The sequence below is a fragment of the Lactuca serriola genome, chromosome 7 (genome assembly GCF_051521515.1).
Source record: "Lactuca serriola cultivar US96UC23 chromosome 7, Lser_US96UC23_V15, whole genome shotgun sequence".
Lineage (NCBI taxonomy): Eukaryota > Viridiplantae > Streptophyta > Magnoliopsida > Asterales > Asteraceae > Lactuca > Lactuca serriola.
In genome coordinates, this window is record NC_136414.1 from 163,479,282 (window position 1) to 163,497,424 (window position 18,143).

Consider the following 18,143-nt stretch of genomic DNA (forward strand, 5'->3'; position numbering starts at 1 on the left):
AATGTTTTTGAAATAATCCACTTTATGTATTCCATTGTATTTTTCTGTTAAATGAAATCTGTGATTTTATTATGAAATGTTTTTAAAATAAATGAAAATACATCAAGTAAAAGTGACAGTGTTACATTTATGCCACAAAAAAAATGTCGAAGTCCAAACCTTTACTTTGTAATATTTTTAGAAGCATGAACGACATTGGTCCATATGCTATTTTGGAGCAACCCGACTAAATTATGGCCCAAATGGCTATCATCAAAGATTTGATTACCGGAACCCATAAAAAAGAAACACAAAATCCATTTATTCAGTAAAGCCAAATTGATAAAAAAGTCTGTCAACTCAAAGACTCCCGTTTGTTTTGCTAGCCATCACTCTCTTCCAAGTTCCAATGTATCCTTCTCAACTTTCTTTCTCCCACATCATTACCCCCAAAAATACTCCTAAAAAGATTCCATTGATTTTAAAAATATCTTCGAGAATTAAAATATCGGGCATATAATAGATGCCAAAACTTTCCAAAACCAACTTTATAAAGGTGAGTCGACCACCTATAGATAAAGTTTTAGGCTTAAGTTGGAGAGATTGGTGGTAAAATTTTAACGGCTTCCAAAAATCAATTCGTTTTACATTGGATGTATAGGTCATTTCTGGTAATTGAACTTTCTGAATGTTTTATTTTGATAATTATACTTTGTTTAAGCTACCATTAGTCATTTGACTTTTTTATTTTTGATCATTTTGATCAGGTGATAGTCAGTATATGACATTGTAAATGCTATATTTAGTCATTAAACTTTTTTTTGGTGTTTTATTTTAGTCATTATATTTTGTTTAACCTACCATTGGTTATTGAACTTTTTTTTTTTTTTTTTTTTTCATTTTAGTCAATCTATTTTTATTATCATTTATAAAAAATTAAATAAAAAACTACAATTTTCTTTTTATATTTCTCCACAACTAAACTTGTTACATCAATTATTTAGAGTAAATTATATGAATAATCCTTGTGATTAAATGTGCATCCTATCGTAAATCAAAATAATATTCTTTTAAAGTCATTAAGAACTTTCGAGTTACAAAAGTTAAAGGACTAAATGCGTACCCTACCGTTAATCACAAAGATTATTCATATAATTTATTCTAAATAATTGATGTAACAAGTTTAATTGTGGAGAAAAAGAAAAAATAGTAGTTTTTTTTTTTTTTTTTAATTTTCTTTTATAAATGATAATAAAAAAAACTAGAGTGGCTAAAATGAAAAAATAAAAAAAAATTCAGTAACCAGTGGTAGCTTAAACAAAGTATAATCACTAAAATAAAACACTCAGAAAAATTCACTGACTAATTATAACGTTGACAATATCATTTGATTTTATATATATCTGTTATCTCCGATTAAAATGATTAAAATGAACAAATTAAACAAGTTTAAGGACCAATGATAACTTAAACAAAATATAATGAACAACCTAAACTCATTTACATTTGCCCTAAGGTGTAAACCGAATGTAGACGACAATGATATATACGAATTTGTGGACTATTTTAGAGTTAACACCCACACGAATCAATTTACTTTTGTATAAATTGATTTTTAACCCCAAATACCTTTATACGAAACAAGGGTAAACATAAATGGTGTGGATCACCATATTGAACACCCACCCGGCATCCTCCAATAGCAAATAAATTTTTAGAAATCAATGTTATAACCTAAAATGAAGTTTATATCTTATAATGAACAAATGACTAAATTAGATTTTTTTTTACTATAAAGGCATAATACGTTCAACATAAAATTACAAATGTTATACTCGTTATTAGTAAATTATACGAATGGTCCCTGTGGTTTAGGGTAATTTACGTGTTTGGTCTTTAACTTATTTTTTTTACCCGAAAGATCTTTACTATTCGTTTTGTTACATGTTTGGTCCTTATTACAGATGAAATGACTCTTTTTTACCTTTCTGATTTATTTATTATTTTATTAATGATTTGTTTTTCTTTTTATATTAAAGATTAAAATAAATTAAATTAAATACCAAACGCCCAACCCTAGATTCACCTCAACTAGGGGTGTTCGTTTGGATGGATCGGTTCGATCCGATCCAATTAAGTAAATCCAAATGGATTTCGGTTTTCAAAATATGGATCCAAATAGTTCAAACTAAATTCAAATCTGATCCGATCCGATCCAATCCAATTAAAATTCGGTTGGATCGGTTTTTATAATTCGGTTTTTAAAAACCATAACATTTTAAAAGGACATAGATTTATAATATGATATAATTTTACAGAAGAGGCAAAAACAAATTATTTACTTGTGATTTAAAATTTATAAACAACCACTAAGAAAACATATTATAGTTTATTATTTAATAGATAAAAAACTTTTGACATTAGGTAAAACCTTTTGAACTTATTAAAAAAAATTATAAAATTAATAAATATTTATAGATATATTGAAAATAAAAACATAACAAATTGTTATTCGGTTTTTTTGGACTATTCGGTTCTTATTTTATAAACCAAAACCAATCCGAAATCCAAAATAATAATTCGGTTTTGTTGAAAACCAATCCAAAAATCCGAATATTCGAACCAAATAGTCCAATCCAAATTGTCCAATTGGACAATTCGGTTTTATCCAAATAGAGAACAGCCCTAACCTCAACCCACTCATTCTTAAAAGTATGATATGTCTCATCTCACAACATCTCTTCTCCAAACAAAAGAAAGAACGCAAACGACGTTGAACCATCGAAAACCGTCAAATGTCGTTCGCACGTCGCCGATCGATACCATCGACCTTTTCCTCCATCGATCTGCACCACCACCTGACCACCGGAAACCACCAACAACACCCACAAATTGATATATCCGATTGTCTCTACATCTCTCTCTCTCTCTCTCTCTCTCTCTCTAAAACTAGAAGTTTGGAACTCTAAATCAGAACACCATGAAGCCGCTAAAATGCTTCATTGGCGGCGACTTTACTTAAAGAACCTCTGTTGTCACCCTTCAACATCGTCGACGCCCTTCAACTTCATTAGGACCTTTTAATAAAAACCCTAAATCGAGCTTAAGACCTAAATCCTAGATCAATAATCACTAAAACAATGGTGGTTACCATCTTCTCTCACCTAGTAATGATCCCAACCCTAAACCGATGAAACATCGAAAACCACCCACAGTCGCCATCATATCTACTCCTCGAAATGTATTTTTACGTAGATTTTGCTGCAAATGTATTTTTGGGTCAATTTTATGTTTTTTTTGATTTTTCTGGTTTTGATATATGGTTTGAAAGGTGAGTTTCTGGTTTGAATGAATTGATTCTAGGTTTGATTTTTGGTTCAAATTTCTCATTTGAATTACCTATTTTGATTTCTTGTTTGGATTTTGGATTTGATTTCCGTTTGAATGGATTTATTGTATCGAGGTTCATCTAGATTCTTCGATTTTTTTTTTCGGGTGGGCGAGATGGTGGTAATTTATGTAGAGGTGGTGGTAATTTCCGATGATGTATGGGTGGTAGTTTCCTTCGGCAAGAAAGGAACCAGATGGGTGAAGGTTAAAGAGTAACATATTTAACAATAAATAAATTAATAAATTAATAAATTAATAATAACAAATAACAAAAATATATAGAAATACATTTAAAATAAATAAATTAGAAAATGAAACAGTAAGGGTAATATAGTCATTTCACAAATAGCAGGGACCAACAACGCAACAAAACTGAATGATAATGATTGTCCGAATAAAAAAATAAGTTAGAATCAAACACGCAAATTACTCTAAACGACGGGGACCATTTGTGTAATTTACTCTTGGTATTGGCTTTTAAGAAACCCAAAGGCTCATAATTGAAAAATATAGTAAGCTTTATTAATTATATGTTAGGCAAAGATTAAAAAAAAGGTATAAGTCAAGTAGTTTATTAAGTCCAACAAGTCAAGAGGATGTTGATTTCTCATCGTCAAGAAAGAGTATAATTGAATTGAAATTCAATGATAAATTTGGCTGTTTTAATATTTTTTCCCCACAGCATTGTCAATGGTTTTGAGCAAATAATTGATTTGCAATGATAAGAATCTATCATGTTTGTATTTAACATCTTAAGTGGTGCAATAAGGATAAAAAATAGACAAGCTGTTTTCCGGTTATAATTACATTGAAATATAAAGACTAGAACGAGTCGATTTATTATAACAACTTTTAGTATTCTAAATTGTTTTATTCATAAAATTGGAATTGGTTACTATAGTAATAACTAAATTATGTACCCCTACGTTTGTACTAGATAAAAGCTTTTACACTTTTTACATGCTATAAACATAATCTTTAATTATATTATAAAACATATTTAATTTTTCTTGAAATTTAATAGGTACATCCTTGATAACTTAATATCAAATATGCATAAACCACTCATCTTTTTATATATAAAAAACTAATTATGGTAAAAAAAATCAACGAAAATATTTAACAAAGAAAACATCAATTATTATTTTTTTCTTTTTTAATGTGGGCATGATGTTTACCTAAAGATTAGACATGAAATTTTTCTAAAATATCAGCCAGAAAATTTATAGTCATTGAAACAGTCAAATAATATTTTCTAAATAAAAAACCAAATCAATTTTCTTTGTAGAGAAAATTTTAAACAATAAAAATAAATTTTCTTTGAACAGTAAATGAGCAGATGCTCGAGAAATTACACGATTCGTCCCTCGTCCAAGTGTAAAATTACACATTTAGTCCTTATTTTTAAAAATTAACTCGGACCGTCCTTTATACCGTTAAAAGTTGCACGTTATGTCCCTCGCAAACATAAAATGATTATCTTGCCCTTTTCTTTTTCTTTTTCATTTACTTTTCAATTGTTTTCAATTTATCTAATTTTTTATTTATTATAATTCTTAGAAAATAACTTCTTCTTAAACTGGTTCCAAGTTCCAACCCCCAACCATCGACCACCTCCGACCAACAGTCATCTCTGGCAACCAACCACCTCCGGCCATCAGCCATCTCTGGCCACGAGTCACTTCTGTCAAACACCACCATTCACCACCAAAATAAAAAACATAAATTGGAAATTAAACCCAAAAATCAAACCTAAATCTAATCCTACATCTGAAAGAGATTTGAAAAATAAGACTTCTCCACCAAATTCCTGTTAACAAGTCCCATAAATCTTTTCAGGAAGGAGAGCTGATGGTTGTGGTTGGTATCTCGAAGACCAAATTCTTCTCCGACCAGACCCCGCCTCACCCCCTCTGTCTTCTTCTTCTTCTTCTTCTTCTTCTTCTTCTTCTTCTTCTTCTTCTTTAACCCTAGGTGACCTTAGATCTGAGGGTGTAATTTATTTCAGGAAAGATGGAAGGCAACAGTGGGTGTGATTTAATTCTCCGACACCACCACCCAGAAGCGCAATTTAATCCACAATGTGCAAATCCATAGTATGCAGATCTACGAACGGAGAAGCAAGATGAGTTATTTCACGAATGTAGATCTGCAAACCCTAAATTGCACGAGATGGCGACGCACATGTGGTGATAATCGAATGGTGAAGACAATGGTGATGTCGGAGATGGTGGTAAGCGAACTTGCAAATCAAAGATGATCTAGTAACTTCGTCGATGGTGTTGTACATGTGGAGTGAAGCGATGGGCTTCTTTATCTCGGTATCTTCGACGACGGTCGTGGTGGAGACGACAATCCTCTCTCTCTCTCTCTCTCCATAGCTCCGGTAATATAAGAATGAAGATGAACTGATGAAGACGAAGGTTGCGGGTGGAGGCAGAGATTAAGGGTGTGATAGTGGTGGACCCTATTTTTGTTTTTCTTTTAAATTGTCAATAATAAACAAACTAAAAAATAAATCAAAAAAGAAATGAAAAGGGTAACATAGTCATTTTATGTCCATCAGGGACGGTTCGAGTGAGAAAAAAACATCACAAGGACGGTCCGAGTTAATTTTTAAAAATAGGGACTGAACGTGCCTTTTGACACATTTACAAGGGACAAATCGTGTAATTTACTCTAAAAGTTATTACACCATTTTCAACATACGATATTGTTTGCTCTATCAAAATTATATAAAAATGATAAAATAAATATTTCATTTCAAAACTTAATAATCTTTATAATACTTTTTTAAATTGTCATGTTTGCCAAACCAAAAAGTAGCCTATAAGCTAGCTTTTTAAAAAGCTATTTAGACTAGCTTTTTAGGAGCTTTAAATTTTTTTTCAAATATATTCCTTAATTAATTATAGAAACACGTTTTATTAAATGTCATTTTATATTTTTCAGCTTGTTTTTAGCCAATTTTACCAAACGACAATTTTTATCAGGTTTTCCGTTATCAACTAAATTTTTATTTAACAACTAGTTTTTCAGCCGACAACTAGCTTTTCAGGTAGTACGCCAAACATAGCCTTAAAAAGTATATTCTCAATATATTTAATTTTTATAAGTTATATAAATTATCCAAAACATCCATTTTATTAATTAACTTTTAACAAATAACAAATATATACTATATCTTTTTTATTTTAATACTTTATAAATTATATTATCACAAAGTTTAACAACATACATTTTTCATATATAATAAACTTGAATTGATTTTCATTTTATATCAAGTAGAAAAGGACAAATGTCATATTAGCCCATCAAACTTATCGTGTTTGTTTTAAAAGGTCACTATTTCTTTTTTCTTTTTCCTTTTTTTGCACATTAACTAAGGGAATGAACTTACATTTTACTGTTTTAAATTACCTTTATGTGACATGATACCGAGTTCAAAGGTAATATACATGCCACGAAAGAAAATATCGGTGCCAGGTCATTTAATGAAATGGCCACATGTATTACCTTTATCTTGAGTTGTTTTAAATAAGTCGATTGCGTTGTTTTAAATAAGTCGATTGCGTTCTTCAAACCCCTCATCCTCATTGAATAAACCCTTGCTCCCACCATAGTTACTGTAGATCGATGGCTATATTCGTCTCAATCAAAGTTCATTTCCAATGTGTGTTCATCAACAAACCTTTTTGCTACTCTGACGGTATTCATCATGTGTTTGAGAATATCGATTTTATTGGTATGTCTTATAATGAATTTGTGGGTTTTCTTGAACGATTCACACAAGATAAGTGTGAGAAGCTTGATTATTGTCAACCTAATTTAGAAATCCCATAAGGTTTAAGCTTGATTTCTAATGAACTTCAATATCAATACTTTATAGACATTACTTATCGGTGCGGAGTACAACTACCTGTTTACATGGACCATCTTGGTACTACTGTGCACGTAACTAAAGGAAATGAAAATAAGGACAATTGTTTTGTTATGTCAAACATGTCATTCGAAGGGGAAAAAAGTGTTGACCTAACTGAGTTCATGAGTCCACAACAGAGCAACATGGAAGGAGTAATCTATGAAGGGGTAAGTCAGGAAAATGGAAATGAGGATGCCACAGAAGGTGAAAAACCAAAAGATGATGAAGATGACATTGTCCCAGATGTTGAAAATGACAATGTCCCAGATGTGAAAGGAAAACCAATGTTTAATGAATACATATCTTGGAAGAAGCAGTTGCCAATTCTAGGTATGAGGTTCACCAACCCTAAACAATTGAAATTCATGCTTTGTAATTATGTTGAGCCAATGGGTATCAACTGTACTATGAAAAAAAGTACAGTAAAAGGTTATTGGTTAAGTGTTGTGATAGTGAATGTACATTTAGGCTCTAAGCATCATGGATGAGTGAGGAGCACTCATTCCAAATCAAGTCCCTTATCAATGAGCATAATTGTGCCATAAATTTTAAGTTAGAGTCAGTTGTTAATTATAGATGGATTGGTAGTCATTTCACTAGGGAAGTTCTTGAGAATCAGAAATTCAATGTTAGGATGCTAAAAGAAGAAGTAAAGACTAAATTTAGCATAGATGTTAGTATGGGACAATGTAGGAGAGCTAAGCAACATGCAGCGTCTCTTGTTGAAGGTTCCATAGTGGAAACTTATGCAAAGTTATGGGCCTATGTTGAGGAGATAAGAAGGTCTAATGCAAGGCCAACAGTCAAGTTGTCTCTGAACTTTATGCCAGATGGAAAAACTTACTTTCGAAGGATATATATATATATATATATATATATATATATATATTGTCACACGTGCAATCACATATGATTGTGACACTTCAATTCAAGTGTTTCCTAGTCCCCAAGGTGATTTCCTTGGATGATTAGTTGTATAAACACTAATTTTATCCACATATGTATCATTATATGCTAGTAGGATCCGTTTGTGTTCAAGACTTCACTTGACACTTAGCATCCTACCTTGACCTTTCACTCGAATCACTCACTACAGGTGAGTTCATACCCCCATATTTTCATAGTTTTTACTGTTTTAAGGGAGGAGGGGGGGGGGGGAACAAGTCTAACACAAAGATTTTGTGTTATAAACAAATGGTTTCAAATATCATATCAAAATGGATTTTAGTTATCATTAAATCAAATGGTTTTCAATGATTGTATCAAAATGACATCAAGTCACCAAAATGAATTTCAATATATTAAACTTCTTTTAAATGTTTTTATAAACTTATATTTCTCCCAAAAATCATACTAGTATATATATATATATATATATATATATATATATATATATATATATATAAGATTTAAAAGGCTTAGGACTGATAACCCACTTTGGTTCCTTTTCCTTGTTTGGATATAGGATTACAAGTATCGGTTGTTTGTTCGAGTGTCATTTAAATTTTACTTATATATATTTGTATATGTATACAAGTATAAAAGTTAGTTCATTAAGTTTCAATTACCCTTTGTAACATGTTGAGCAATGGGTTGCATTCATGAATAATCGATATCAATTCAAAAAGTACATATAAATTATAACAGGTATAATTTATGATTCATAGAACATTAATTCATAATTCAAGTATACTAAAATACTATGTTTTACAAGAACAAAGGTTTGATTCAAAACTATTCAAGGGTATACATCTTTCAGATACATGTTAAGAATACTAATTCAAGAACATACTATCAATCAATTATTTCAGAATGATTGGGTTTTCATTATACATGTAACGTTTATATGCTTTTTATGAGTCATTTGATACAGGTTGTTTAATTCATTTAAACAATATAGTTAAAGTCCTGACATTATAACCAGAATCTTCAGCCGGGGGTCGAAACAATGTGTGTATACATCTATATTGGGATTGACAACCCCACACTCGGACTGCTAGCTACAGTCAGGCATACATGCCTATGAGTGACAGTTGTTATCAACAGCTTTCGATGCATTCATAGCGTTGGGTCAGGCCATCTAGTCACTATGGTTATAATAACTCATATAAAAGATATTAACAATACGTTAGTGTATAATTAACTAAACTTAAGTACACTTTCAAAGTCCTAGTTTATAAGATACAAAATTACAGTATTACACAACAATTTACAAAACAGTTGATGAAACCATGAACACTCTTGGATACAAGTTTACAAAAGGAATACAAATACAGAACATTGGTTTACAAACAGAGCAGTTTTATGCAATTAAAATTACATTTCATATACAACAGAAAATATAGGATTTTCTGGAACAGTTTACATATTCAAGAAACAAAAAACATTCTTTCAAACATAAATACTTATGCACTCACTCAACTTTATGTTGATACTCTCTTTTTCAAATTACTTGTATTCTCAGGGAACCAGTAGACAGGTACTCCCCAATCTTTTGAGAAGATGGAGCTATTTATGTCTTGTCTTGTTCTTTTGTATAACTATTTGGTTTCAGTATACAATGATGAAACACATTTAAATACTTATACTTTTAAATACAGTGTTTGTTTGTACTCTGATTACTATAATTCATATGTTGTGATACTACAAATGAAGTCCTCCACCCCAGGACGTTTCCAGCGTCTGGTTTGGGGGTGTGACATATATATATATATATATATATATATATATATGGTTTCATGCAACCTTTAGACCATCATTTTGGCCTTTTGGAGCTTCTAATGGCCATGCATGTAGAGAAAGCTAGAACTTCACGTGATATTTTGGGTCTTATGGTCTAGATCTATGATCTCATGGTCTACCTTGTAGTTTTGGTGGTTTGGATTAAGACTTTGGGCCTTTTTAGGTTAGGGTTTGAGCTTATTCTCTTTAGGAAGGGATTAATGGGTAAATTTGGAAACTTTACCCCTTCTAAAAGGTATTTCCAGTCTAGATCTAGAGTATTGGGTTCATATCTGAAGAATAAAGGCTTAATGCATTAAAAAGCGGTTAACAGACTAAAGAACTTGACGAGTTCATCAGCAGAACTCGATGAGTTGACCCGAAGTGTCCTGATTCTGTTGAAATGGAAGAACTTGACGATTTTGGGTAAAACTCGACGAGTTAATGCGAGATATCGTGATTTTGTGGTTTACGAAAACTCGACAAGTTGAGTCAACTCGGAGCGTTGAGGTGAGTTTTCCTCAATGCTCAAACAGGAGGAAAACTCACCCAAATCCCAACCCGTTCAAACAGGAGGAAAACTCACCTCAAACGCTGAAGCTCACTACAAGAAGATCAACCTAAGGTATGTTTTTGTTGAAAATAAAGACAATTGGAAATGGATTCTAGAAAACATGCAAGAAGATCAACCTAAGGTATGTTTGTGTTCATTATTCCATGCTTTATGTGTTTGAATTGTGATCTAGTTCTAAATGTGCTTGTAACACCAGATTCAAAGTACTCTTTTAGTTTACACCCTTGGTGTGTTAATGTTTTGTAGAATTGGCCCCTAGGGGGCAAAATTGCCAACTTTAGGAAAGTTGGAGTATGCTGGGCGTACTGGTGTAATTCTAGATCGCAGGTCTTAACCATGTACGTGGGGCATACGTGGAGTACGCATGACATACATGGGCACGAGCGAAACCCTATTTTTTTAGGGTTTGCACCGTATTTAATCCTTATGATAGCCATATTTGGTCGTGTTTAGATAGCCTCTACCTTCCTTTGCCAAGAAATCGAAACCCTATTGTGTTTTTATGAGTTTTGAGCCTTAAAGAGTGTTTATTAGTGGTTTGTGAAGGAGAAGAAGAAGAAGTGGATCACTTGGAGAGGTGTCTTGAGCTTGAACATCTAGGGTCAGCTCATCAGTTGCAAGCTTTTTGAGGTAAAAAGCTCACATCTTGATGATCCATGATGTTAGATCTAGTTATGTTGTTATTTTATGCATGTTGAGTCCTTAGAGTGGTTGATGCGATTCTTGATTCACTCAAGAAGTATTGGTGTTAGATCTAGACTTCTTTTGGTCCCCTTGTTCATAAAAATGCAAGATTTATGGTGTATCTTGAACCATGCATGTGTTAAGACCTTTGTTAAGCTCTTTTTGAGCTCTTAAATTTACGTGATAAGTGGTCTTATAGAATCAGATTTGAGAGTTTGGCTTGAAGTCTCATTGGATTAAGTGCTTAATGAAGTGGGGTTGGCCAACTGGGGAGTATGTTGGGCATACCAAGCTGGTACATTGCGCGTACTAGCCCCAGAGGGTGTATGCTAAGCGTACAAGTTGGGTACGCCTCGCGTACTCAGCATGTGGGCTTCGGTTTCGAGCTTCTCGGTTTCTGGCCCATGTTTGGACCTTAGGAGATTAGGGTCTTGTTGGACCATAAAGTTTCTATTTTTGGGCTAATGCTTTTATATTGGGGTCCTTTGGATGAAGGCCCACGAAGGGATTTGGGCCCAATTTGGAAGATTGGGCCATAATTGGGCTTTGGGTGATCATTTTGGAATTGGGCCTTTTTGTGTAGTTGGTTTGGGCCTTGGCCTTAGACCAAGTTTGGTAAAGGGTAAAATGGTCTTTTACCCTAGTTTAGACTGATGGTTATGGATTGGAATCCAATTATTAATTGGATGTTATTGGTATTGATAGCATGGGGATTGTCGGACCAACTGGCAAAGATTTTTCTGTGTGATTCAGTAGTTGGGGTGAGTCTTCCTCACCATGTTTAGTGGGTCGAAGGCACCAATGTAGACCCATGGTTTATTATGTTAGGGTGCTAGATGCCTGCGTGACTCTTGCATGTGTATGCGTTTGTATGCTTAGTGGGTGGGGCCCAAAGGTTATTAAGTATGTTATTACTTGTTATACTTACATGTTTGTATGCTGGGCGGGGCCTGTTGTGCAAGTTAGGGCAAGGCCCGTTATACTCAGTGGGTGAGGCCCGTTAAGCGAGTTAGGGCAAGGCCCATTACACTTATTGGGCGGGGACCATTGATTGACAAATCTGTATACCGGGCGTGGCCCAATATGTGTTTGATATGTATGGTATGCGATATTTTAGGGAACTCACTAAGATTTGTGCTTACAATTTTATGGTTATGGTTTTAGGTACTTCCGGTTTGAAATGAAAAGGGGGAACAACTTTATCGCAACGCATCCACCCATGTTTTCGCATCCTGATGATTTTGGGATTGTACTCTGATGACTGATCAATTATAAAATACTTTTAAATGTATGAATGAAAGATAATTAGTGTTTTTTTTGTATTAAAAATGAAATTTTTACCTCATAATTTTTTGGGATGTTGGTCCCTATGATGTAAATGTAGGGGATAATTGAAGCAGTGAAGGATTTATTCCCAAATATAGAACATAGGCAATGTGCCATGCATGCTCTGTCCAACTTCAAGAAGAAATTTCTTGGGGCTCAATATGAGAAATTGTTTTGGAAGGCTTTTAAGGCAACAACTGAACCTTTTTTCAGTTCTGCAATGAAAGATATTTGACTAATTAGCCCTGTTGCATATATGCATCTTATGGGAAGGAATCCAAAGTCATGGTCCAAAGCATTTTTTCAAATAGGGGGGGTGTGATGCTGTTGAAATGAGTTGTCTGATGTATGTGATGCATAGGATGTGTAGCTTGAGACAGAAATGCAGTGATGGGGACATTTTGATGTATGTCCAAACATAAGGCTTGCCATAAATGAATTGAAGATCCAACAAAGTTTTGTTCTTCTTTGTCACTCTTTTTCAACCATAGTGGCTCATAGTAACTGTGTTTATTTGTAGGTATTGGCAAGTGCTTCCTAGTAGACTGAATACCTTTGAATAAAGAAACTTAGGAGAGTCATATGGTGTTGATTGGAAAAGAAAACATGTGCTTGTAGGATATGGCAATTGAATGGGTATGGTTGTGTACATTCAATGGCAACCATTTCTTATGTAAACAGAAATGTAGAGGCATTTGTTGATCCTTTATATCGTGCTTGCATATATATGAACACCTCCAAGTATCAATATGAAGCATGAATGGGATTGCAATGTGCCCCCTAATAGACTACATAACACCATTGCCACCATTGAAAAGGAAAGTACCATGGAGACCTAATATAAATAGAAAGAGGGATAGTATAGAGGTTAGTGGATCACACAAAGTATCTAATTCAGGAAAAAAGATTATATGTGGTGCTTTTAAAAAGACAGGGCGCAACAAGTCAACCTATGATGCAGTGTCAAAGCCCTAAAAAAGTCAGGTAAAAAAGAGGAAGGTTGAAGGTGAAGGTGGAAGTGGGAGTGCATTGAAGAAATGGAAGGGTCAAGCTCAAAGGGGAAATGGTGTGAAAAAAAAGGAAAGGGTGAAGGTGAAGGTGGAAGTGGAAGTGGAGTCAAAAGGGAAAAGGTGAAAGTACGTTAACAAGTGTTGTGAATAAGAAGAATGGTCAAAAACAATGTATAGTCAAGTTAAGGAAAAAGGCAGAGAGGATAATAAAGAAAAAGTTGGTAAAAAGGGTTGAGGGAAAAAACGGTGAAGAAGATACATCATCCAAACCAATGGAATTGGAATAAAAGTGTTTTGTTTATGGACTATATTTGTTAGGGTTATATGTATTTCTTTCATGTTTGTTATGGTCTTCTTAAGTTTGTTAGTGTGTCCTTAAAACACCAAGTAATGACATTAATGAATGAATGAATGTTTGTTTGTCGTTGTAAGACAAATATAGCAACATAATTTGAGATAACATGAATGTTTGTTTGTAATGTAACATGAATGTTTGTTTGTAATGTAACAAGAATGTTTGTTTGTGATTGTAAAACAAATATGACAAGTTACTTTGACATAACATGAATATTTGTTTGTGATTGTAAAACATATATGGCAAGGTACTTTGACATAAAATGAATGTTTCTTTGCGATTGTAAAACAAATATGGCAAGGTACTTTGACTATACAAACAATGGTACAATCCACATGAACAAATCAATCAACAGTTAACAAAATAGGTGGTACTACGGGAACATTACTAAATATTAACTGACATCATATGAAACATTGGTTAATAGGAACTAGATTTCATTTTCTTCATTGAAGTGGCCATACATTACAAATGAGGTTATCGTGTTACCAAAACCCCCCAAAAAGATGGTTCTAAAAACCCTAACATCGTCAAAAGTCACCACTAATCCAAACAACCAACAAACATCACCTAAAACACATAATCACCAACAACAAAACATACCCTAATACATACATATTATACTAGTAGATGAAGAAGTTAGAAAAAAGCAAACAACAACCTTCGACAACCCCATAAACCCAAAAGACTCTAAAATCGTCATCGTGCTGCCTACCGACATAACTACACCCACCAAAATCCCCACCCAGAGCATTCGACGCAACCACAAACCCCGATGAACGACACCACTGCAACTCCAACAACAATTATCACAGTCACGATCTTTTTCAATTGTGTTAAGCTCATAGTCAGTTGGTATGTCTAGGTCCGCTACTCTAAAACCACCATAGGAGAAGCTTTTTTCTGAGGCCATCTTGTTGATTTATAGTAGCCAATAAGGGAAACTATCGAAACTGGTTGTATTAAGAAAAGGATACGATTAGGGTAACAAAGTGGGTGGGGAACACTCATTTAGGGTACCCTTCAATTTATAAGGGGGACCATCGGGGATGACTTGGAAAACTTGGGGATCAACATAGGAACATTACTAGTCGATTCATGTTCCACTGTGGAGGCCACGTCACTAAAATATCCTTTAAAACTTTTACAATCGGTAAAAGGACGTTATTAAACAGTCATATGAGAGTTAGTTCCCTTAAACAATCACAAACTTATTAAGCATTGACTCAAAGTCCATATTCTTTTCGGGTGGTGGGTGTTCTTTTTGGTAGCAGTTGTTGCGTTTTGAGCACTATAACACTCCTATGGTGCACATGCAACCCTAAATGCTTTGGATCTATGTTTTCTCTATTATACATGCATATTTTCAGTTTTTCCAAAGCATTGTCCTAACTAGCATACAAATTGCTAATTGAATAAAACATCTAGTTAGATGACATACATTTTGAAGGACTTGTAGTTCTTGACCCTTGAAAGCTTGAGCACCTCAAGTGTGATGCCTCTAATGGTTCACAAACATCAATATGCAAGAGAATGATTTAATAGAATAATCTATTTATCTCAAAGAGAAAAGGCAACCGATTTTGGTCTTTGGAGGGTTCTATTTATAGTGTTAGACATGCTAGGGTTACACTTGGTAAACCCTAATAACCCATGACTTTCCACTTTCTCATGCTCCATGGGTTTAACCTCCATAGACTATCCATGGATTAGTTTATCCCATAATCATGGATCATTAGCCCACACTACAAGAATTATTGATTTACATAATCAATACCCATATATTTAATTAGTCTCTTTTGATCACAAAATTAATAAATCAATTCTTGATCAATACTAATTAAATAATTCCATATTAATATATTGTACTTGTAATATATTAATAAACCATAAATAACCTTATTCTCAAAATTCATCCTATCAAATTTCACTGGTGAAGGCAACCCAAAAGGACCATGCTACAATCGGGTCAAGTACATACCAATTATAATTATGGGCTTAGACACCAAATCCAACAGTAGCCTCATCCAGTTTGCCTATACTTTTCTTCCTTTTGTTTCTTGTATTATTCATACAAAAACCATTATTTATTTGGCTTTCTCCAATCTTTGTCATATTTGTCACCACTTGAGTAGCACACATGAGCTTTTTTATTTCCATATTCATCCAAATCGCAATCTTTAGTTAAGTGTGGCCCATTGCAATTTTCACACCCAACTCTTATAGTATGTATATATTGATCCAATTTCATCCTTCACCTATCCATATTCTCTAGTTTAGCCATGATTGCAGACATGTTCTCGTTCCCTCCATCTCCTTTACCTCTTATAACATCTTCGCGCGGGTTATGATATTCTCTTGAATGTTTCACGAATTCTTCAATCAATTCTTTAATCGTGGCCATATTCTTCTTATTCATTGGCACTTAAGAATCAAGAAGTTGTCTTATTGTTACATTCACCCCATTATATAAAAATAGAGACTTCTTGTTGCACATTCAAGTCATGTTGAAGATAATTTCTTAAAGGCCCTTGTACCTCTCCCAAGCTTCGTATAACAACTCTCCCATTTCTTATTGGAAGTTGGATATCTTCTTCTTTAGCTTTGAGATCTTTGAAAGGGGACTAAATTGTTCAATAAACGCCTCTTTAAGATTGTCCCATTTTCGAATAGCTTCAGGTGCGAGTGACTTCAACCAAACTTTCGCATCTCCAGTAAGCATTACTGGAAGCATCCTTAGTAAAACTGCATCTCTATTGGTATTTGGGACATTAAAGTAGTTAACAATGTCCAAGACTTCATCAATGTGTTTGAAGGTATCTTCATGACCCTTCCCATAAAATAGGATATCTTTAAACATGGCTAAAATATGCCCCTTGAGTTCAAAGTTGGTGGTTGCTGGAATTTCGGATGGCACAAGACCCGGATCGTTGTCATTATGCAACCTTTTCTTGTACTCCTTCATCGTTATATCCACTATGTCCGCCATTTCTTCGACCTTACTTTTTGTTTCTTCATGTGAATCTTCCCCAGTAGATGTTTTCGTTCGTATCCTACTTCTTTCTTTCTTGGAGTCTTCTCGAATAGCTCGAATTTGTTGGAATAAAAAGTGCTACTTGACTCATCAACCTTCTTGTCATTCTTTTTGTGGAAAGCTAACTTTAGATTTTTGAGTGCTGGAATTACTGGACTTATGGATCCTCTGGTCATAAAGCACTGAAATAAAACACAATAAAAACACATAAAAACGAACTATAAAGAAAATAAACGAAAAACTGGAAAACACTGAACTCATGTCGTGAGAGGTATTCCTCACACCGTGACTGATCAAATAGAAAAAAATAAAATTTTTGCATAAAATTAACTTTTTGTGGTTTTTACCCCACAAAAAGGGTTGATTAACCTAAAGCAAGTATATTAACAACTGAAATATCCCTTCCTCGACAACGACACCAAAAACTTGATGTGTAATTTATATATTACCTAGTTTTAAATTTATAATCCTAAACTACTTAACTAACTAATCGCGCGTAAGTAATGTACCTAGTCAAATTTATAGAATAGTTTATGTAAGTTTGGTAGCGAAACTCAAGGAACGAATTTAGTTAATAAAATAATTACTAAAATTAATCTAAAATTTATAAGTAAAGAAGGGGTTTTATCTGATTTTGCAAGTTTAGATTAACTTAAAACTCAACAGTCAACTAAAAACGATTGTAAACAAGATTAAGAAGACACTTTCGTTTAACTTCGAACCCCCCTTTTCCTATGTGTAGTTTCTAAGTATGGATTTATTTAGTTGGTTACTAATTTAAATATAATTAAAAGTTTTGATCCGATCTCCTAATATTTTTTTACCAATTCATGAAATACTATGTAATGATCATACACAAGCAAATACATAATTGATTATTAATAAAAATTGGGTTATGTAAGATATGTCTAGATAATCATCTACGATCAAGACAAATTACCAAAATTATGATCAAATTTATGTTCTCCAACACAGTTAAAGTTGTTACCTTTATTGCTCAATCTAGGATGTGACAAATCCTAGCTCCAACAATATAATAATCATAAACTACTAGGTGAACAAGTTCATGCAGATTAGTTGGTCATTAAACTACACTTAACATGAATCAAGGCAACAAAGATGGAAAATTTAACATGCTAGGTAATGAT

General features: G+C 33.3%; 1 non-coding gene across 1 annotated transcript; it reads left to right on the top strand.

Annotated features, from left to right (window-relative positions):
- Positions 1 to 16,460: 16,460 nt before the first annotated feature.
- Positions 16,461 to 16,566, top strand: LOC145065230 (small nucleolar RNA R71). Its single transcript, XR_013688375.1, has one exon. It is a non-coding gene; the product is annotated as a small nucleolar RNA R71 (small nucleolar RNA).
- The last annotated feature ends 1,577 nt before the right edge of the window (positions 16,567 to 18,143 follow it).